We start from the raw sequence: 22755 nt of genomic DNA, 5'->3' as shown, positions 1-22755 counted from the left end.
TAAAATTTCTTCTTTAATTTCCATAGCTCAGAACATGGCTGGATTTGGCCCACTTAAACTGCTGTAGGTCCAGGAAGGGTATAAACCTGCAATTTATTCATTCACATAGGAAGGAACTCCAGTAGCATCAACAGAATGTAGAACCTGGAGGTATGATAATATAATATGATTGTGCTTAGTGTAGGTGGAATCCTAAGACTGGAATAGGTTTGAGGTTTGAGGTGTTCGATCCCTGGTTCGATTCCTGAGTCAGATAGATCCCCTAGAGAAGGGCTAGGCTGCCCACTCCAGTATTCTTGGACTTCCCCTGTGGCTCAGCTGGTGAAAAATCCACCTGCAATGCAGGAGACCTGGGTTTAATCCCTAGGTTGAGAAGATCCCCTGGAGAAGGGAACAGGCACCCACTCCAGTATTCTGGCCTGCAGAGAGTCGGACACGACTGAAAGACTTGCACTTGGACGTCACTTCATTTTCTTCATAGTCCAAAACTCACATCCATACCTGACTGCTGGAAAAACCGTAGCTTGGACAAGATAGACCTTTGTCAGTGAACTAATGTCTCTGCTTTTTAATATGCCATCTAGGTTGGTCATAGCTTTTCTTCCAAGGAGCAAGTGTCTTTTAATTTCATGGCTGCAGACACCATCTACAGTGATTTTGGAGTCCAAGAAAATAAAGTCTCTCACTGTTTTCATTGTTTCCCCATCTATTTGCCATGAAGTGATGGGATTGGATGCTATGATCTTAATTTTTTGAATGTTGAGTTTTAAGCCAGCTTTTTAAAAATTATTATTTGTGTATTAGTCAACATAATGTATTTAGGATTTATTAAGTCAACAGCTAAGTCTTAACACATACTAAATACAAGTGTATTGCATGTTTTGAGTGAATACTATGACAAAATCAGAGGCAAATGTTATTCTCAAGTGATCTAATGGGAGCGGAGGATGGACTGAAGATGGGGAACTTGGGCTCTGTGGTCCGACCCAACCTGGGTTCAGATCCTCATTTTGACGTATACTAGGTATATAACCCTGGGTAAAGCTGCTCAGCCTCTCTAAAGGTTCCAAGTTTATACATCTAGGACATGTCAAGACGAGGATCTGTGTAATAGTACCTGTTTCATCACAGTGCTGGAGCTAATGGTTTGTAAACTTAGGAACTTGGGAAGTCCTCTGTAAATCTGGACAGCACACACAGACGAGAATACTGCCCTATGGGGCTAGAGTATTGTGACTTTGCTAGAAGTTCAGTGGTAGAGATAGGACTTGGGGAACTATTTGTATGGAAGCAATCACCCAGACTGTTGGATTCTGAATGACATTGCCAGAGATAAACTCAAGAAAAACAGGACAGAACACAGAATCTTGGTTTTTTTTGCTTTTTAATCCACAGAAGTGAACTAGCAGTTATATTTCTTATTTTCTTTGATGTTTTATTTCATTACCTTATGATAACTCAGATGTTAAGGGAGTTGAATCAGGCTGATACCAGTATGAAGATAATTTAACTCATCAACTCTTTTTAACACAGAATTTTGAGCCAGTTGTGTATCCTTGTCATCGGTTCTAGCACTACATCTACTTTTTAAGTTCTGAAAATAAAACAGACTAAGAAGTCATCTTGGTGGTTAGCTATCAAACTCAGGAGTTTGGCTGACTATTAAAGATAGCTAACTAGAGATGGAGGGTTTTCACGCACAGTGAATGAAACTGCTCAATGATAATTTGGTAAATATTAAAGAAATGGTGGAGATGGATTTCTTAGCTCACTGTTTTGTTCAGACATTGTGGTCTCAACTTATTTGAATATCTCCAGATGTTTAATACAACTGATTGCCCTTTTTTAAAAAAATTATGTAATGTTTGATACATGGAAAAGGGCATATGAATCTATAAATTAATAGAACATTATCAACACATTGAAGCTACTGTGTTGGGGGGAAGCTTAACTCATTTACTTCATTATTATAGCTTACTAAACATTATTCATCCATAATTAAATACTTCCAGAACACCACTTCTGTGTCTTCTGCCAGCTGTCTCGTGTGAACCTGGGGTCTTCATTGGTCAGTCGGTTCCGTGTTTGAGAAAAAAAGAGCTAGACATGGACCAGAGGGGTGTTGGGATGAGCTGGAACTGAGTGTTAGGAACTGGGTGTTAGGATGAGCTGGCAGTGGCAGTGTCCGTCACCACATCTAGCCAAGAAGAGAAATCCTTTGGCTGCCTCAGTCCCTCCTCTGGCATCTGAAGTGAAATCCTCTTTGGCTAACTCCTCCTGGAGCCCTTTGTGACCAGGGATTCTGGGAAGTGTAGTTCCTCCTAAGTCAGATGGCTACAGTACACATCTGCACGCGTTCAGTTCCTGTACTTCTTTGTTGTATTGTAAACCAGAGACAGTCATAATTGTTTCTGCTTAGAAAATGTCAGAAGAGTTATTTAAGATATCAGAATAGTTTAAAAATAGTTTTTAACTTATGTCATTGTTTTCTTTTCCATTAAACCATATCTTTATTTTCAAAGCCATGAGATAACTTAAAATAGGAGTAATGCAATCTTACCTTCTTCTGTTGAAAGAAAGAATTCTTTTAGTTTGGTAAGTAACTTGAACCTTAAGCTAAAATAATTTTAAAAATTATCCAGTACAGTGCTATCTAGTGATAAATAATTTCCTTTCTGGTTGAAGATAACTGCTACATTTTACTTCTTGATAAATTAAGAACTTCACCTTTAATCATGCCTAACTCCTAGTGGACATGAATTGGAGCAAGCTCTGGGAGTTGGTGATGGACAGGGAAGTCTGGCGTGCTGCTTTCCATGGGGTTGCAAAGAGTCAGACACGACTGAGTGACTGAACTAAACTGAACTCCTAAGACATATTGTAGGGGACTGTTTCTAAATAAATCAAATATTTGTAAATAACTAGAAAAGAAAAAAGCTAGGAAAAGTTTTTTTTATCCTCAGATTTTATTCTCCCCTACATATACTTAGGTAATGAGTCACAGTTTGTCTTTTTACTGGATACCATTTTTAGGAGAATTTTCTGTTTTTGAGTTGAACAGGATTATTTCAGAAATGTGGTATAGCAGAATGATCATGGCCTTTAAAATCAGGCAGACAAAGGTTTGTATTTGGGGCCTTATTTTTCTTATAATCTGCCAGGCAGTGTTCCAAGAACTTTCTATCTACTGAATCATTAAATATTCACAAAAACCTGATGAGGCATTTTGCAAATGAAGAAACCAAGTCTCACAGAATGGTTAAGTGTTAGGGTGCTTGTCTCATTGCTTTTAGCTTATTTGTGGGTTTGTTTCTCTAAAACAGAGCAACTGTTTGCAGGGGAGGTCTTGTATGTTTTCCCAGCATCTAGTATAGGTTCATATGTCTCCAGGTCAGTTGGTGAATATTTGATTTTTTGATTTATTCTTTTGCTTCCATGAAATGAGACACAATAGCCCCAGCAGGACAATAGAAAATTAAATTGTTTGGTTAAAATATCCATGTTTTCTTCAAGCGAAAAAATACATAATTTTAAAAAAGTATTATATAGTGAGAAACTGGACTAGGTTCTAGTATCTTCATGGTCACTTTTTAATTTAATTTTAATTTCAGCTATACATGCACAGAATTCAGAGTCCAGGAGCTGTACAAGGCTTGTTATAAAACTCAGCCATTTCCTGACTGTTACCCACACCCCAGTCCCTGCTGTCTGGAGTGCAGCTCTAGTTCAAGAACTAATGGTTTTGTTATTTGCCTCCAAATCTCTAAATAGCACGTTGCTCTTTGTCCAGTTTTCAATTGTTCAGTCTTAGGCATTACCTTTGACTTCTCATGATAGAGGAAGAGGATTTCTCTTGCTTGTGCATTGTCGCTCTGTGTGCGGAACTCTCCTCCCTTTTCATTGTAACTATAATTTAATTTTGAATAATAATCAGTGTTTACATTATTATGACCATGAAAACATTATTCACACCTGAGGCAATATAATCCATGGTTACTTTTTTTTTTTTTTCCTCCAGCACAGCTTTTTGTTTTCCCGTGTTAGTAACTTTTTTTTCTTTTTGAGAGAAGACATTGTTTGCTCAAATTTTATGTATTTGTCACTTGTTCCTCCCTAATCTCTTCCCTGGATGTCTAAATATAGTTAGGATACATGGCCTTGACCCAGTTGTTTAATTCTTCTGCTAAAATATTTTGTCATTTATGGTATTAGAGGTCCAGATGACATGAAGACTTAATGCTACTTGTATCTCTAAAACCTTTTAGTTGCATGAAACAGACATCTGGATGTTTGATGCTGATCATATCCTCAGTGGACAGCTGAGCCCTCCTCTCAGACCTAGTGGTCTTTTCTTGGGTAGCTGGAGGGTCTCTGCTGCCACCCAGAGTGGCCATGGGACTCAGGGTCTGGCTGGAAGTGGAACCACGTTTGTGTGTGGCCAAGACTGCTTGTCAGCAAAAGCTGTGTCATGCGTACCTAATAAGCTCGCAGTACTCGCAGTCCAATCAGAAGATCAGAGAATCTTTGATTAGGGAAATGTACTTGAGTCTTTTGACAGATGGAAGCACTGAGTTATCTTTTATAGTGAATAGTCGATAGTAGAAGATTGGATAAATAAAGTTGCTAGGGTGAAATAAAAAATAAATTGCATAGAAGATATGGACAGAGATTAAAATTTTGTTTGAAACAAGAATAAAACAAAAAACTCTTGGCAGTAGCTTCTCAGAGACTGTTATAGAAAGTGATGTTAGAGACATAAGCATAAATGATCCAGTGACTTAGCTTCGTAGATATTTTGTTTACCTCCATCATAGACCTGGTATGCTTGTGAATAGTGTCTAAGATGTTCTTTGGAGGGATGACATAATTATTAATACCTTATATATGTATAGAAGAAAACCTAGAGTACAGAGTGAACCTAACTTGTTTTCACAGAAAATTTGGTGCCGAAACTGTCATTCTCGATGGCCAGCACTAGGAGGCCACAGAGACCATGATTCTGAAGGACTCAGGTTATGCTTCATTCCTGTTGGAGCTGAAAAAGAAACCTCTAGGGTATAAAGCCCGGTTGAGGATTAAACTAGATAGTCATCCTAGTTTTCATCATGCAGGAATAAATGAGTTGAAAATATGCAACGCTATTTCTTTATATGCTTGTGACATTGTAAATAAAATAAGCAAAGTGTGTATTCTTACGAATGCACTTTTTAAAATTGTACTTCTGGTTTTTAGTCTGGATCCAGGCCCTGCCCACCTTTGTCTTGGAGGATTTCAGTAGCTTCCTAATTGACCATGTCTTTTTCCCCTTTTTCCTCCAGTCCATCCTATTTATTGAAAACTAGAGTTTTTATCAGAAGTACTTTCAATCTCATGTGTCCTCTGACTAGAAACCTTTGGTAGTTTCAAATAGTGTTTCAAATCCAAGTCTGTTTGTTCATTCACTCATTCAACAGATATGTCTTGAGTGCCTTTGTACAGTAGTAAAGACACTCGGAGGTTCTGCTCTCATGGGCTTTGTATTTCCTGTGTGTTTTTTCAGTATTCTCCATAGCGGCTCTCTTATAGCTAAACAGACATACCTAATCACCCCTAAAGTTTTACCCTTGTGCCTTTAAACATTATCACCTTCTCCATCATTTCATAATTCTCTTCTTTCAGAACTGCCTCTGGTATTTCAAATTCTAATCTCTGTTACTCTGTAGTCTCCCAACCTTTGTGGCACTTCATTCACACTATATTAATTTCACTTATTTTTAGCTTTTCTCTATTAAAAAAATTTAAATACATGTGTGCTGTTGGTTAGGGATAAGCTGGTCTTTTATTTCTTTGCATTTCCGGTTAATGCTGAATACAGTATTCTCAAAAGGGAAATATTAACCTTAATGACTGTAGCACATCCTACTGGCGGCTTTCCCCATGACCTTTCACCAGACCTTTTCCAACAGAATCCCAGTTTTCTTTTCTAACAGAACATTCTTGCCTGCATATGCTTTGGGAGGAGGTGGGCTGAGGCCCCAGCCTCCAGCCTCATGAAGCTTCCGTCCTTGCCAGTTGATTAGTTTGAGCCAGGAGCGTGTGACCCGGTTCTGGCCTCTGAGACAGAAGTGGGGCAGTGTCTAGAGAAAGGTTTTCTTCCCTGAGGAAAAAGCGTTGCAAGGCAGTTCTGCCTCCTGTGGGTGGAGCGCAAAAGAAGCTAGTCCAAGCACCAGTCGCCACACCAAGGATGGTAGAGTAGAAAAGCTCGTGGGACTTGTGCCCTGGTTGGCAAGACTGAGCCACCCATTTTGGGCATTTCTTGTGTGAGGATAATGAAGCTTGGCTGTCGGGGGATTTTCCCTTACTTGTAGACAGAGGCTAACTCTTCCCCCTCCAGTCTCGGTTTAGATTCTCCGATCTCTCAGAGCTCCTCATACATCTCCTGTCAAGAACTTGCTGTATCATGTGGTGATGGAGCATTGTTGGTACCATGGTTGACCACGTGCTCTGAACTTACTCTTATTCATGGTTATGTCCTTAGGAACTAGCCTGATGACTGATAAGTTTTTAATATCTATATTTGTTCATGTTATCTTGAAAGTAGACATGGGGTTTCTGAGGCCAAGACAGATTACTACTGACGTCAGTAACCTAAGACAAGAGACTCTGAGTCTGTAACTCTGGAATGTCTCCATGACCCCAGTTTCATCATCCTTTTGAAATGTAAACGATACATCAGGGGAGACCAATCTTTTACTATCTCTTCAGTCTTTTTTTTTTTTTAAGTTTTAAGCCTTGTCCTTTAACCCAGGTCTTAGTAAATTTTCCCAGAAAGCTCTAACTGTACAGAAATACAAAAATACTCCCTTCCTGACAGTGATAGAGTAAGTGCTCAATAAATTTATTTGTCAAACATTGAATAATTTAAAAGAATAAATTCAACTGAGTGATCTCAACTGTAGTGGGGGCTGGGGGCTTTAGTGGTGGGATGTAGGAAAATGTAGGAATCATCTGGGGCAAGTTTTTCCTCAACAATATACTTCCCACCCCCAGTTTCTGACCTGTTCCTGTGACTGTCATATTCCTTAATCATATTTGATTTTTTGTGGTCAAAAGGTGAGATCCCGGACACAACCTGCCCTCTGTGAAGGCTTCCTACTAAAGTCAGTAAATGGAACTGTTTGTCTTGACACCTGATCCAAGGCTGCTGTGTCAGTGTTTAAGTTTGTTCCAAATGATTCTTCTATTTTGTATATTTTTACATTCATTTGGTGGGACTTCTTAAAGGGTGTTTCTTTTTTTTTAATTGATAGCTTGCCCCTTTTTTTCAGAGAGAGTTTCAGAGTTGAGACAACTCTGCAGCAAACATACATAAAGTAAAAAGAGCATATAAACAAAATCAGAACTAAGAAAAAGGTTAGAAACACATTGCTTGATTCACATTCACATTTGATTTTTTTTTTGAGGTATAGTCAACAGATACTAATTTCAGGTGTACAACATAATGATTCAATATTTGTATATATTGGGAAGTGATCACATGATTAGATAATGTCTGTCAACATATATATTTACGGATTTTTTTTTCTTGTGATGAGAACTTTTAAGATCAACTCTTAGCAATTTTCCGATATGCAATACAGTGTTGTTAACTATGGTTGTCGGCCATACGTTCCATCCCCAGGGCTTTCATAACTGGAAAGTTCGTACCTTTTGACTTCCTTTACCCGTTTTGCCTACTCGTCCACCCCCCGCCTCTGGCAGCCACCAGTCTGTTCTCTGTACTGTGAGCTTGGTGTTTTGTTGTTTTTTTTTTTTAGATTCCACATGTAAGTGCAATCACACAGAATTTGTTTTATTCTGTCTCACTTCACTTATTTCACTGGTCACAGTGCCCTCGAGGTCCATCCGTGTTGTCAGAAAAGGCAAAATTTCATTCTTTTTTATGACTGAATAATATTACATTGTGTAAATATGCTACATTTTCTCTATTTATTTGTCATTAGTTTGTTTTCATGTCTTGGCTGTTGTAAATAATACCGCAGTGAACACAGGAATGTTCACTTTCCAAGTTGGCATTTTCATTTTTTTTTCAGGTAAGTACCCAGGGGTTCTGTTTTATTGTTGCCTGCTGAAAAATGGCAAATATCAACAGTTATGTTCATGGTTCTCAACATTTTGAGTCACAGACCCCTTTGATGAAATCTGTGGTTTCTCTTCTGAGAAGAGTGAATCTACACACAAACTCAATTTTGATATAATTTCAGGCCCATCCTCCCCCATGGAATCTTTTGTTATTAGAGAAGATGAACTATACCAATTGCTTAAAAAGGAAGAAAATGTTCTTAGTATTTACTAGGTTATAAAAAATTTGTTTCTGTAATAATATATTTCAAACATACAGAAAAACAAATTGAAAGTAAAAATAAATTATCAAATACTATAAGTTTTAAAATATTTGTTTAAATATTATCAGTTTTAAAATATTTTTTTTTAAGTAATAAAATATCACAGAGAAAATAGAAACTTCCTGTTTAGCATTTTTGGCCCCATTCTCCTTTCTTCCTCCTTACTAGTTTGAAACCTCTGTCTTGAATTTAGTGTTTAATACTCCACACAATAAGAGTACTTTATGCTCTTACTGCCTTTGTATACAACTGTATACATACATATTCATACATACATGTGTATGGGGTTTCCCAGGTGGCTCAATGGGTAAAGAATCTGCCTGTAATGCAGGAGACTCAGGGGATGCGGGTTCAATCTTTGGGTTGGGACGATGCCCTAGAGGAAGGCATAGCAACCTACTCCAGTATTCTTGCCTAGAGAATCCCGTGGGCAGAGGACAGTCGATAGGGTCACAAAGAGTCAGACACGACTGAAGTGACTGAGCATACATACATATATAAATACACACACACACACACACACACGTGTGTATATAGTATTATTTATATGATTTCAAACATTTTTTTCTTAGTTGTGCTGAAAAACACATGAGATCTTCCCTCTTAAAATTTTAAATGTGTGGTACATTATTATTAACTCCACACACAGTACCGGGCAGCAGAGCTCTAGAACTTCTTCATCTTGCATGACTGAACCTCTGCACCTACTGAACAGCACCTCCATTTGCCGCTCCCCTCCAGTTTGTGGCAGCCACTCTTCTACTTCCTACTTCTATGAATTTGACTGCTTTAGCTACCTTATTAAGAGAAGGCAATGGCACCACTCCAGTACTCTTGCCTGGAAAATCCCATGGACGGAGGAGCCTGGAGGGCTGCAGTCCATGGGGTTGCGAGTCAGACACAACTGAGCGACTTCACTTTTCACACATCGAAGAAGGAAGTGGCAACCCGCTCCAGTGTTCTTGCCTGGAGAATCCCACGGATGGGGAGCCTGGTGGGCTGCCATCTATGGGGTCGCACAGAGTCAGACATGACTGAAGCAACTTAGCAGCAGCAGCAGCAGCAGCTACCTTATTATATAAGTGGAATCATGCACCGTTTGTTTTTCTGTATTTGGCTTATTTCACTTAGCGTAATGTCCTCAAGGTTCATCCATGACACATATGACAGGACTTCCTTCTTTTTATGGCTGAATAATATTCCATTGTATGTTTACAACCTGTTTTCTGTATTCATTCACCCACTGATGAATGAATCAGAAGACATTTCCTAAATGAAGACATTTAGATTGTTTCCACCTCTTGGCTATTGTGAATAATGTTGCAGTGAACATGGGAGTATAGATATCCCTATGAGATCCCACTTTAAATTCTTTTGAATAAAGATCCACAGGTGGAACTGTGGAATCATTTGGTAGTTCTGTTTTTAATTTTTTAAGGAGCAGCCACTACTGTTTTCCATAGCAACTGTACCATTTTACATTCTCAGCGACTGCACACAAGGATTCCAGTTTATACACATACTTACCAGCACTTGTTACTTCTGTTTTTTTTTTTTTTTAATAATGGCCATCCTAATAGGCGTGAGGTGATAATAATCTCATTGTGATTTTGATGTACATTTCCATCATGATAGTAGTGTTGAACATCTTTTCATGTACCTGTTGGCTGTTTATATGTCTTCTTTAAGGAAAAATCTGTTTAAATAGAAGGTTTCTTGAGTTTTTTGCTCTTGAGTTGTAGAAGATACTTATAGAGTTGGGATATTAACCACTATTCAGATATATATATGCAGATGTTTGCTCTTATTCTGTGGATTGCCTTTTCAGTCTATTGATTATATCTCTGTCAGCCGAAGCTGACATTGTTCTTTGTGTTTCTGCTAAGATTTGTTTATCTTCGGTATTTATAGCTGTCCTTGATTCTTTTAAATATGTGTAGTATTTCATGTTAAGACTGTACCACCGTATGTTTATCCATTCTCCTGTTAATTCGTGTTTGGGTTGCTTCCAATTTTTTACTGTTACAAAGAGTGCTAACAAATACTCTCAGATACACCTCCTTAAGGACGTGCCAGTTTCTCTAGTACACATACTCAGGAGTGGAATTGCTTGGTTACAGATACAGGCTTCGCTACCTTTATTAAGTATTGCCAAATTGCTCTCCAAAGTGGCTGAATCTGTTAAAATTTTTTATTACTATATGATATTTTGCCAGCCTGATATAAAATTCTATCTCATTTTGGTGTTAATTTTCTTTGTACTAAGTGTGGACACTGTGTGTGTATTTTTCACTCAGATTTCCTTCTAATTGGCTACCCACAGTTGTTCTCTGTTGTATCAATTCAATTGTTTATGTTTACTTTTTGATTTTTTAGGAGTTTTTCATGTATTCTGTAAATTAACACTTTGTTGGTTATTAAACTATCTTTTCTCAGTCCGTGGCTTAATTTTTTTCATTTGTTTTAAAGTTTGAATCTTTTATTGTTTAGAATGTTTAAAAAAATTTGACATAGTAATATTTATTGGTCTTCTACTTCGATTTTTGCTTTTTGTATCTCATTTTTAAAAGCCCTCGTTACAGCAAGGATTTTTTTTTCTAAAAAGTTTTAATTTTTTTTCACATTTATCTCTTTAGTTTGCCTGATGATGTTTTTGTATGGTGTGAAACATGGGTTTAATTTTACTTCTTTATAGATGGCTTATGTCTTAGCACCACTGTTTGATAGTCCATCCTTTCCCCCCTGATTTGCAGCACTATCACTGTTAAATATCAAATTTCCAAACACACATGTTTTTCTTTAGGTGTTCTGTGACTTTCATTTGTCTGTACTGTGTAACTTACCATGGTTCAGTATAAAACCTAACATTCTGGAGGGCGTGTTGCCTGTGTTCTCCTTCAAGTTTGGCAAGGCTATTTATTCTTAGCTCTATTTTTCTTAAGAATTTTGTGTTCAGTTCAGTCGCTCAGTTGTGTCGTACACTTTTCGACCCCATGAATCACAGCACGCCAGGCCTCCCTATCCATCACCAACTCCCGGAGTCCACTCAGACTCAGGTCCATCGAGTCAGTGATGCCATCCAACCATCTCATCCTCTGTTGTCCCCTTCTCCTCCTGCCCCCAATCCCTCCCAGCATCAGAGTCTTTTCCAATGAGTCAACTCTTCGCATGAGGTGGCCAAAGTACTGGAGTTTCAGCGTTAGCATCATTCCTTCCAAAGAAATCCCAGGGCTGATCTCCTTCAGAATGGACTGGTTGGATCTCTTTGGAGTCCAAGGGACTCTCAAGAGTCTTCTCCAACACCACAGTTCAAAAGCATCAGTTCTTAGGTGCTCAGCCTTCTTCACAGTCCAATTCTCACATCCATACATGACCACAGGAAGGACCAACTTATCCATGAAAGACCTTGTAGAGAGTTTTATTAGAATCATAGTGAAATTCCACTCAATTTAAGAATATTAATTAGGTCTTTGTCTATAAACATGGTATATTTTTTTTATTTACTCAACACTGATTTCCTCCTATGCACCTGATAACTTTCTTGTTAGTTTCATTACTGGAAATTTATTATTAGAAAGCTTGTATCTTTTAGTTGCCTTCTTTCTTTTTCTGTTTCTTTCTTTCTGTTCTTTTCCCTCCTTACCTTTCCTTTTTCCTTTCTTATTGAAGTATAGTTGCATAATATTATAGTTGTTTCACTTGCACAATGTAATGATTTTTATTTTTGTATATATTACAAATTCACCACCACAGTAAGTTCAGGTGACATCTGTTGCCATATCTAATGACACAATTTTTTTGTTTATGATGAGAACTTTCAAGATTCATTCTCGTAGTTACTTTCAAATATGCAGTAGAGTATTAGTGTCTCTAATCACCAATTAGCATCATGGGGATGTATGTTACATCCCCATGACTATTTGTACCCTGAAACCCCCTTCCTCATTTTACTTCCCCCCACCCCATACCTCAGGCAGCTGCTACAAGTCTTTTTACTATATGAACTGTTTTTTTTTTTTTTTTATTAAGTTGACATTTTAAATGGTAGCTTTTCCTAGTTAAATTACCAAATTATGTTCTGTGACTTCTAGGAATTATATTAGTTTTTGTATATTAACCTTATATCTAGCAACATTAATGATTTTGTTTTTATATTACTTTTAATATCTTGTCTTCATAAATCCCTGTATAAATTATCACTTAGAGAAATTTTTATCATTTCATTTAAAATTTTATATCTCACTTTGATTTCTTCTGTTACATTGATTAGGACCACTGTGCCTTGAACAGAAGTTATGGTTATAGTCTTCTTGGTCTAATTTCCTGGCTTTTAAAGGAAATACTTACAGTATTTAATCACTAATACGATTTTGTTACAGGTTTTTGAAAGAAGCTAAGGAAGTTCTTTTTTATTCTTGATATGCTAGGATTATTATTTTTTTAATCATGAAGGTGGGTAAAGAATTAACAGAGCCATTCTCATTCTCTCAGGACAAAAGTAACCCTGGATGAACTTTCTATTCAGTTCCTCTGAATTATGATAAAAATGGAAAGTTAACCGTGTTACTAGGCAACATTGCTAATGGTGAAAATGACCTTTATTGGTGAATGTGTTTGGTCTGGGAGAAGCTATATGTGAACTCTGAATTCTTGATTAGAAGCAATAACTTTGAGCTTCCCTGGGAGGGGCACTTTTCAGCGATGAGTAGGAAATTCATGGGGACCTGGAGGCTGTGGCTAAGATCATTTTTGAGGTATTCGTTTCTGTTTGAGACAGAAGGCTTCTAAGTCACTGTGACCCTGTGATTCTCATTTCCTTGCATCTGAGCTGTCATCTGAATGCCCAAGAGAATAGCTTCTTATTTGGCCATGTGAACTTCTGGGACGACTCTTCCCATGAAGAGAAACACCTGAAGCTTCCCTGCTGGCATGCTGTGCTTTCTTCTTATGCTTTCTGAGTAGATGGCTGCTATGTGTGGCTTTTGGTAATTGGGTAGCTCAGAATGTGTAGCTGTAAGTCTCTCATAGTGCACAGTGCATCCAAGCGAAATACAGAAGTAAGTGTTTACTGAGACTGATTTGAGTTTATAACTCTCACTTATAACTGTCAATTTCTAGTTTTTAGCCACTGGAAAACTCATATTCACATTGCTGCTGCTGCTGCTAAGTCGCTTCAGTCATGTCCAACTCTGTGCGACCCCATAGACGGCAGCCCACCAGGCTCCCCCATCCCTGGGATTCTCCAGGCAAGAACACTGGAGCAGGTTGCCATTTCCTTCTCCAATGCATGAAAGTGAAAACTGAAAGTGAAGTCGCTCAGTTGTGTCTGACTCTTAGCGACCCCATGGACTGCAGCCCACCAAGCTTCTCCATCCATGGGATTTTCCAGGCAAGAGTACTGGAGTGGGTTGCCATTGCCTTCTCCATATTCACATTGACTATATTAATATTATAAATTTGAACTTATATATAATATACCATTTACTTTTTTTTAATATATTAGGTTTGGTGTATGTTTGTCAACTCAAAAATGGTTTTGCTACTAAAACAAGTTTGATAACTAATGTTTTAGACCTGTATGGTCCAGTGGGTAGGTATTTGCCTTATAATATAGTTATTAAAATAAAAATTAAATAAAATTTTTTAAATTTAAAAGTAATTAAAAATTCAGTTTCTTGGTTGTCTTAGCCTCACTCTTGCCTGGAAAATCCCATGGATGGAGGAGCCTGGTAGGCTGCAGTCCTTGGGGTCGCGAAGAGTTGGACACGACTGAGCGACTTCACTTTCACTTTTCACTTTCATGCATTGGAGAAGGAAATGGCAACCCACTCCAGTGTTCTTGCCTGGAGAATCCCAGGGATGGGGGAGCCTGGTGGCTGCCGTCTATGGGGTCACACAGAGTCAGACACGACTGAAGTGACTTAGCAGCAGCAGCGGCAGTAGCTACTGTACTGGACAGTATAGATTTAGAATATCTAGAATATCGTCACAGAAAGTTGTATTAGACAGACTTTCTAGGTTTTCTGTCTTTTTTATTCATCCAGATAATCTTAAGAGCTTTATGTTTTTACTGTATGTTGTATGCTCTAAGAAACTGCTGGATGAGCCTGTCAGGGATAGTATTAAAGACCCCAGTGTATTATTGTATAGTGATCTGCTAGAGAAATATTTCTCAGATTTGCATACCAGGGCAAATTCTGTTTCTCCTGAGACATATCATTGCATCATGGCTAGTGTGCATTTTACAATTGATTGGCTCTCTCTTTTTGCTGTATCAGTCAGATAGTATAAGTACAAACTTATGGCCTACATAATTTCATCCTTTTTTTCTCTTGTTGGAACGTTCATATTTGTAAGATATAATTTTGCTATAATGTCTGCCTTTTTATAGGTTATAAATGCTTTGAGAAAAGAATATAAAAATTATAATAAATACTTATTTATTGGATGGATACTTTTATCACATTACTTTATTGACTTATTACTGAACCTCAGTATTAAAAAGAAGTGAAGGAACTAGAAACAGTTCTTGGCTGATTATGGTTATAGAACACACACCTGTAATCTGGACTATTTTACAAATGAAGTGACTTCAAGCATACACCTGTCATAAACCTAGTTTAATTCACTTTTCTAAAATGTTTTTATTTTTCAAAATAATGTTTGAGAGCTCTCTTACTAAAATACTTTGTAAAAATTTCAGACTTTTTAGTATTGCTAGGGAGGTTCAACCAAGAACCTATTTGAGTATTCAAACTGGTTAACAGGGTTTAAACAGGATAGAGTGCTGTTTCGTTTCTCTGTGGAATCTTCTGTATCTTTTATATAACAGTTTAATTCTGGGCGTTTGTGCCTTCTCAGTGTATTTTCTCTGTTTTTTGAATTTTATTCTGGGATGTATAAGCATGTCAAACATTATATATGTCTTTTATGTTTTATATTTAGCAACTTTCATTGCTTCTGCAAACACTTAAAGCAACTTATACATTTCAGGCCAAAAAGGTAAAGTAAATTTATAAAAAAGTAAAACCAATCTCAACTAAAAGAAGTTGAAGGATTAAGTATTCCCATCTGTCAGTGGTGAGAGATTTGGGCAATATCTTTGATTTCACATTTTCTAGTTGCTCAAGTAAGAAAAAGAAACAGAATTATGTCGTTTTCATGTCCTGACAACCGGAAGCATATAAACAGCTGCAGAAACCAAACATTTCCTGGAACTAAAGTTGAGCAGAAATTTATCACGTGAATCTTTGTTTAAAGAACCTTGTGAAAAATATCTTCAACCACAGTTATGTAAAAGACCCAGGAGTGCAGCTCACGTGGACTGGGCTCCCCAGAGCCTGAGGAGGCCGCGGGAACCTGGCCTGGGAGGTGCGTGCACCGTAGGGGTGGGGCGGGGGCTCTGGGAGCCAGGAATCCAGCTCCTCTGCTGTGAAAATGCACTGGGGAAGGGGCTTCGGGCACCGTGGTGGTCAGTAGCACCGTTCAGTTGTTTGTTTCTCTAAATATTCAGTGTTGTCAGTGTGGCTTTTATATTGGTGCTGATTTTATTCTGTTCATCCTCAAGTTCTGTGACAGTACTTTCAGTAGAGATAGTTTATTTTATAGATTAATGTGAAGCTTTTAAGCTTTAAAGGATGAAAGTAGCATTTTTCAAGGAATTTCAAGAGCTGGATTTGTCCAACTCAGAAGTCTAGTTCACTAAAGAGTCAAGGACAACCTTGAAATCTTTTTTTTTCCCCCAAGGAGCTTATGCTCATTAGTGTAAGTTTTCATAACAGAATAATTTAAGAGACAGTTTCCATGTAGAGAAATAAGTAAAGGCCAAATATAACAAACTATTCATCTTTTCTATGAAAAACTTCAGTAGTCATAATAGTGTAGTTTCTTTAAAGAATGTTTGTATCCCTTAGACCTGCTATGGTGAATCAACTGAAAAAACTTTTAAACACTTAAGCCTGTCGTACAGGTGTAAGTTGACTTCTACAGGTTTATCAGATAAAACAGTTTTAATTATTAGCTACTCATTTTGGTAAAAATTGACCAAGCACTCCTTAAAGTTGAGTCACTAATAGCTGACGCTTACTCCTTGGAAGGAAAGTTATGACCAACCTAAATAGTATATTGAAAAGCAGAGATATTACTTTGCCAACAAAGGTCCATCTAGTCAAGGCTATGGTTTTTCCAGTGGTCATGTATGGATGTGAGAGTTGGACTGTGAAGTAAGCTGAGTGCCGAAGAACTGATGCTTTTGAACTGTGGTGTTGGAGAAAACTCTTGCGAGTCCCCTGTTTTTAAGCATGTTGGTATCTATCCTGATTTTAGCAGTGTTGTTTTATAGTGATACTTAAGAAAAACAAGAATGACGTATGTTGAAAGTGTATAGCTTCTCATTAAATTATAGGTTGTTGATAGTTCAAAAAACTGCAAATGGTTTTGAACTTTTTGGTGAAACGAGATAAGGTCTAACAGTGATTGAGAGTAGAATGATTGTATCAGTATTCAGCTTGCTCCAGGTTTCTCTGTGAATTTAATTATCACATGAAGATACTGCACTGATAAAATATTCTTATGTAGAGTCTGCTAAGAACCAAGAGGAAGCGTGGAGTCCTGGGTTGAAAATGGAAGAGTGTGTGGGCTGGTACAGCCTGTAGGAGTCATGAAACTGTTGGAAGACAGGCTTATTCATGAAAAAGACCTTGGAAACAGTTGGCTATAGGCTGAGAAATGCCTTTGGAAGAGTTATAGCGTTAATAGATAGATTCAAGAAGTTGAAAGAAGAACCTTGAAAAAGAAAGCAGCCATAGCTGGACTCTGAGTCACTATTATTCCTGCTATTCAGGATAGTCTAAGCCTCTGCATGTCTGCAGGGTCACCTGACAAATAGAGCAGCAAGTAAGGTAACAGTGAGAGCTCCAGAGCCACTGTCAAGACAGTGCTCACAGCAGAGCATCAATAACTAAGCATGTACCTCCACGAAGGAGGAAGCGGCTGGGTAGTTTCAGTAGAAGTCGAGGGAATTGGTGTTGAGATTGAGGCCCAGATGTCATATTTTAAAATGTTCTGCTTAACTTTTAAAGTTAGTAATATTCGTATAATATTGGAAGCTAAAATTTCAGTGGGAAATATGCCATCAATGATGAAATTATATTAAGAGTTTGTGTGCAAGTTACTGTGCAAAATTTAATTATAACTGCATGGTCCATGCTCTCTTAAGAGCCTGCTGTTAAGAACAGTAGAGTCTGAAGATTTAGTTGAATTGCCTACCCATGGTCCTGTTTTCAAACTTTTTAAAAATTCAATAAATGTTTACTGGAGACCTGTTATGTCCCTGGCATTTTCGTGCCACCAGAGGGCTATAGTATCAATCAAAACAAAAAATATTTCCCCTAAGAACCTGAAATTCTCCAGGGGGAAGAGTAAAAAGAAAAATGGCTTTTACTGTGATGAGAAAGGAAACAGTTGCTGGGTTTTAAGGAGTGGCATGATCTGATTTTGTTTTATCTGTATGACTCTGGTCTTTTGTTTTGAGAATAGTATGTGGTGAGGCAAGGAAAGAATCAGCTGGGAGCTTCTTGTAATAATCAGATGGGGATGATAAAGGTTTGGATAGCAGTAGTGGCGGTGGAGATAGGGAGAAATAGGCAGAATTTAGGTATGTTTTTAAGGAAGAGCCAATGGGATTTACTGATGGATTGGAAATGGGATGTTAAGGAAAGAGAAAAGGCAAAGATGACTTGGAGGGTTGAATTGTCATTTACTAACATGGGGAAGCCTGTAGGAGCATCAGCCTTGGGGAGAACATGAGCAGCTTTGTCATGGGGTGATGTTAAATGTGAAGTGTCTGGTAGACATCTGTGGGAGATGTCAAAGAGGCAGCTGAAAATACAAGCCTTGAGTTCTTGTAGGTGGTATTTAAAGGGATGAGAGACCCATTGAGATGACCAAGGGGAGGGAGTACGGATAGAAGAGAATCTGAGAACCGAGGGCCTTGGGTCACTCTAGCATTAAGAGACTGAGACAATGTGAAGTCTAAGAAGAAATGGCCAGTGAAGCAGGAGGAGGGTCAGTAGTATGGTGTCCTGGAAACCAAGCAAGAAAGTGTCTAAAGAAAGAGAGGATCTTCTCTCTGGGGATAGCAGTGGTATCTGCTCAAAGGTGACTGTGATGAACTTGTTTAAATGGATTAGAGAATTCATTAAAGTACCTGGCTGCTGGGTAGTTTAAGGTGGAAGTCATTGGTGACAACAAGAATAGTTTCAGGGGAGTAATCAGGCTTCTGTCAAGCCTGATTGGAGTGGGCTCAAATAAGAAGAGGAGGAAAGAATTGGAGACAGCAGAAATAGTCAGCCCTTCTGGGTATTCCTGTGAAATTGCATTAGAATAATGGGGAATTAATTCATGGAAACGTGGGGTCAGAAGAAAGGGGTGTGTGTATGTGTCTGTGTGTCTGTCTGTCTCTCTCTCAGGTTGGAAGAAAGTATAGACTGTTTGTGCACTGATGAAAATAATCCTATATAGAGGAGGAAATTGATGGTGTAGTTGGATTTAGGATAATGAATTGTGTTGGTCATAGATAACAGGTTAGCTGAAATAACTAGATTGTCCTTTGTCCCTGTACCCTCTCCTTTTCAGTCTTTCATTCATTCATTCATCAAACATTTTCTGAAGGTTAACCAAGTGCCAGGGATCAAACCGGGTCTGGGTAAAGAACAGTGATTAGGAGGTGAGTCAAACGAACAATCTACAACCTCTGGTGACGTTTTTACCACCCGGTGGAGGTAGACCCCCTAAAAACACAAATATAGATTGCAGTGAATGCCTCAAAGGAAAAGTATGGACTCCTTTTGAGAGAAAAAGAGAGGATGTCTTGGTGTACTCTGGATTGGGTAAGATGAGAAGGCATCTCAGATAGGAAAGATGGTCCGGCAAGTAAAGATGGATCAAGAAGAAAAGCATTCCAAGCAGAGGGAGCAGAGCGTGTAAAGGCCTGGGGCAGGGCAGAACCTGGTGCTCCCAGGGACCTGAGAGGTCACCAGAGCTGCCTAAGAGACAGAAAGGAAGCAGATTGTGCTGGGCTTTGGGGGCCTTTTAAGCTTTGAGGTTATATCCTGGTAGCAATGGGAAGCCATTGAAAAGCTTCTAGATGGTAAGTTACAGGTTAAGTTTGCACTGAGGGGGGGGTGGGAATCTACCTGAGCTGCACTGTCATGGTGAATGGATTGGAGGGGGCAAGAGTGGGAAAAAAGAGCTCCAATTTAGGCAGAAAGATAGTATCTATAAAATAGACTGAGATTTTACAACTTTGTTATTAAAAAATAGAACTGAGAATATCCTCTACTTAGCAGAATTTGCCTTAAAGCTTATCAGGTTTTTCAGCACCTGTGAAAAGAACATTTTCTTGTTAAAAATAACATTAATGGAGAAGAGTCAGATGAAGATGTCAGTAATTTCAGCTTACTTAAAATAAAACTTTAAAAAAGATTGTGGTAACTTGGTGAAAAATTTCAAATAATAAGCTTTTTTCCAAACATGTTTTCCAGAAAAAATATCAATGACACAATACCAGAGACAGACTCTTTAATAAAATGGATTGAAGTACATGAATATACACCAAGAATAATTAGTCTACTTATGATATTTTAAGTGTCCATATAATATAAAGAACCTTAAATCTTTTGCTTTAATGGATGTACATTATTTTTTATTTTTTATGAAAAAATAATATCATAAAAACAGTTTATTGATTTAAAAAATTTCAAAAGTTTGCCTTTTCATTTTCACAAGTATCTTAGTTTTAGGATAAATTATGTGATTAGAGATAGGTCTCTAATCTCTCCAGTTGAAGAGTCAGACTGGTGAAAAAACCATCACATTACAGTACAGGATGCATATTTTATTGTTCTAATTTAGGCTTCCTCCCAAAGAGATTTCTTAAAACAGAAGAGCGGTTATAATACCAAGTATTGCTGTGTCAGGTCACCCACAACTCCAGGACCGTGAATTAACTTGTTGTGAGCCCTCACTTTAAAAAAAAAAAAGAAGAAAAGAAACAGAAGTTACTCCCTATCTAGACAGGCCACTCCGGAGAGTTCTATCTTGGTTGTAACTTGAGTTTTCTTACTCACACTGGCATTTTATTTATGCTTTTCAGGGTAAAGAGAGTTTGGGACATTTTACCATCTGGAGTTTCTCTGTGCCTTGCTGATGATCTGAGCTCAAACCTGCCAGATAAGAAAACCTCCTGTAACATCTGAGTAAGTAGATGCTGTATCTGCTTTAATTTATTGCCTAAAAAAAGAAAATTTTTTAACATTTAGGTTTTAAATTATCAGGCATTTTAATTGGATTCTTTAAATTTTGTTGTCGAATAATGATGGCAATTATTACAGTTCCAGTAAGTGAATATTTTTAAATACTGGGATTCTGGAAGAAATTAATCCCCTGATAATAAAAAAATTAATGAAAACATTTTCTATATATAATGGTTTAGCTTTTAAGAATCATATTAAGGACCTAACTGTATATATTAAAATTTTAAGAGCTTACTAAATTTTTCCTTAGTGTTTTATTTCAGCTTTTTACTATGAATGCAAAAATATTGGTAAGACAACTGTTATGAATTTCTTAAATGCAACTATATCTGTACAAAAATTGTATTTTAGCAGGAAATGTATTTTGGCTAACTTGAAATAAATGCTTGTTTGTTTCTTGAAAATAGAATTTTAAAAGTTCTTTCTATTTGAAAATAATGTTTTTTTTCCCCTGATAATATAAATAAGATTACAAAATCTCTCTGGATTTGACTTTGTTTTTTAATTAAAGAGACTAGAAAAGAAGGGCATTCATTCTTTCCAATCAGAATTTCTCTGTGAAATTTAGAGTTGAGCCAGTTTGATATAAACTGTTTTTCAGAATGAAAGCTACTGGTTCTCTTGTTATATTCATTGAATCTGTTTGACAAAGCTAGGAAATTATGAGGTTGTACCAGGACCTTATTTTGGAATGCTCAGGTAAATACAGTGAATAAATGTACAAGATACTTCCCTACTATAACAGGGTTATTTAACTTTGGTCTATATCTGACCTGTCCGATATGGTAGCCAGTGGCCACATGGAGCTGTTGACATTTGAAATGTGGCTGGTCCCAAGTGAGATGTGCTGTGCATAAGATAGGCACCAAAGTTCAAAGACTTGGTGTGAAAAAAAAAAGACTGAAAATATTTTATTAGTAATTTTTGTACGAATCACATGTTTAAATGATAATATTTTGGATATATTGGATGGAACAAAACATTAAAATTAATTTCACTTGTTTTCTTTTACTTATTTTTAATGTAGCTGCTAGACAATTATAACTTACTTGTGGCTTACGTTATACTTCCAATAGATAGAACTGGCCTGTATATAGTCCACATGCTTAGTCATCCATTAATCAGCATTCTTTTAGCTTTGAACCTTCTGGGCTGTGTATGGATCAATTAATACAAATCTGCATTGTTTTAAGAATATGATTCTTTGATTCATCAAGTATTCGCTGAGTACCTGCTATGTGCCAGACAGTCTTCTAGGTACTGGTGTTACAGTATGAAAAAATAAAACTTCCTGCCTTCATGATGTTAGCATTCCATTAGTGAAACCAGAATGAAAACATAAGTAAAATATATAATGTATTTGAAGGTAATAGATGCTTTGGAAGAAATGCAAGGGAAGGGTTCAGTTGTAAACAAGAGTGTTCAGGGAAGGCCTCACTAGATAGGCACTATTTGAATAAAGACCCAAAGAAGGTGAGAGAAAGAGCCCTGTAGATATTTGGGGGAAGAGTGTTCTAGGTAGAGGGAATAGCAGATGCTAAGACCTAGAGGCAGGAGTGTGTCTTGCCTGTTTAAATGGTAGGAGGCGAGATGATCGATTGGAGTGAAGTGAGTGACACAGAGAGAGGGAGATGAATGGTGACACACGTGAGCAGCAGTGATTGTCTGTGCAGGCACACAGGTAATCCCTAGGGAACCAGGTCAGAAAACAAATAAGAATTACAAAGTTTAAAAACAAAGCAAAGACATCAGAAGCTACACTTCATGGGGGGAGATAGAGTCTACTGCTAAAAGAACCATCAACCCTTAGAAATCTGAGACTGTCAGCTGAAAACCAGATGAATAAAATGCGGTATATCCATGTAACAGAATAATACTATTGGGCAGTAAAAATGAACAAAGAGCTGATACATGCTACAACATGTGTGAACCTTGAAAACATGCTAAGTGAAAGACAGTCACAAAAGGTCACATATTGTATGATGCTGTTTATATGATATTCCAAGAAAACACAAGTCCATTCATAGTAGCATCCAAAAGACCAAAATGCTTTGGAA

At 37.5% G+C, this 22755-nt stretch overlaps 1 long non-coding RNA gene across 27 annotated transcripts in view; it reads left to right on the top strand.

Moving 5' to 3' along the window:
* The window catches only part of LOC133246761 (uncharacterized), a 240273-nt gene that overhangs the window by 32107 nt on the left and 185411 nt on the right, over nt 1–22755 (top strand). For 26 of the 27 annotated variants that reach the window (XR_009736162.1, XR_009736158.1, XR_009736153.1 and 23 more), the window contains one exon: nt 20539–20641. This is a non-coding gene — a long non-coding RNA (uncharacterized LOC133246761). Of the gene's footprint in view, nt 1–4325; nt 15756–20538; nt 20642–22755 lie in introns of those variants that run through there. The other variant, XR_009736154.1, reaches the window with a different exon arrangement.

Source organism: Bos javanicus, chromosome 4 (genome assembly GCF_032452875.1).
Source record: "Bos javanicus breed banteng chromosome 4, ARS-OSU_banteng_1.0, whole genome shotgun sequence".
In the NCBI taxonomy this organism is placed as follows: Eukaryota; Metazoa; Chordata; class Mammalia; order Artiodactyla; family Bovidae; genus Bos; species Bos javanicus.
This window is presented reverse-complemented; position numbering and strand designations above follow the sequence as displayed.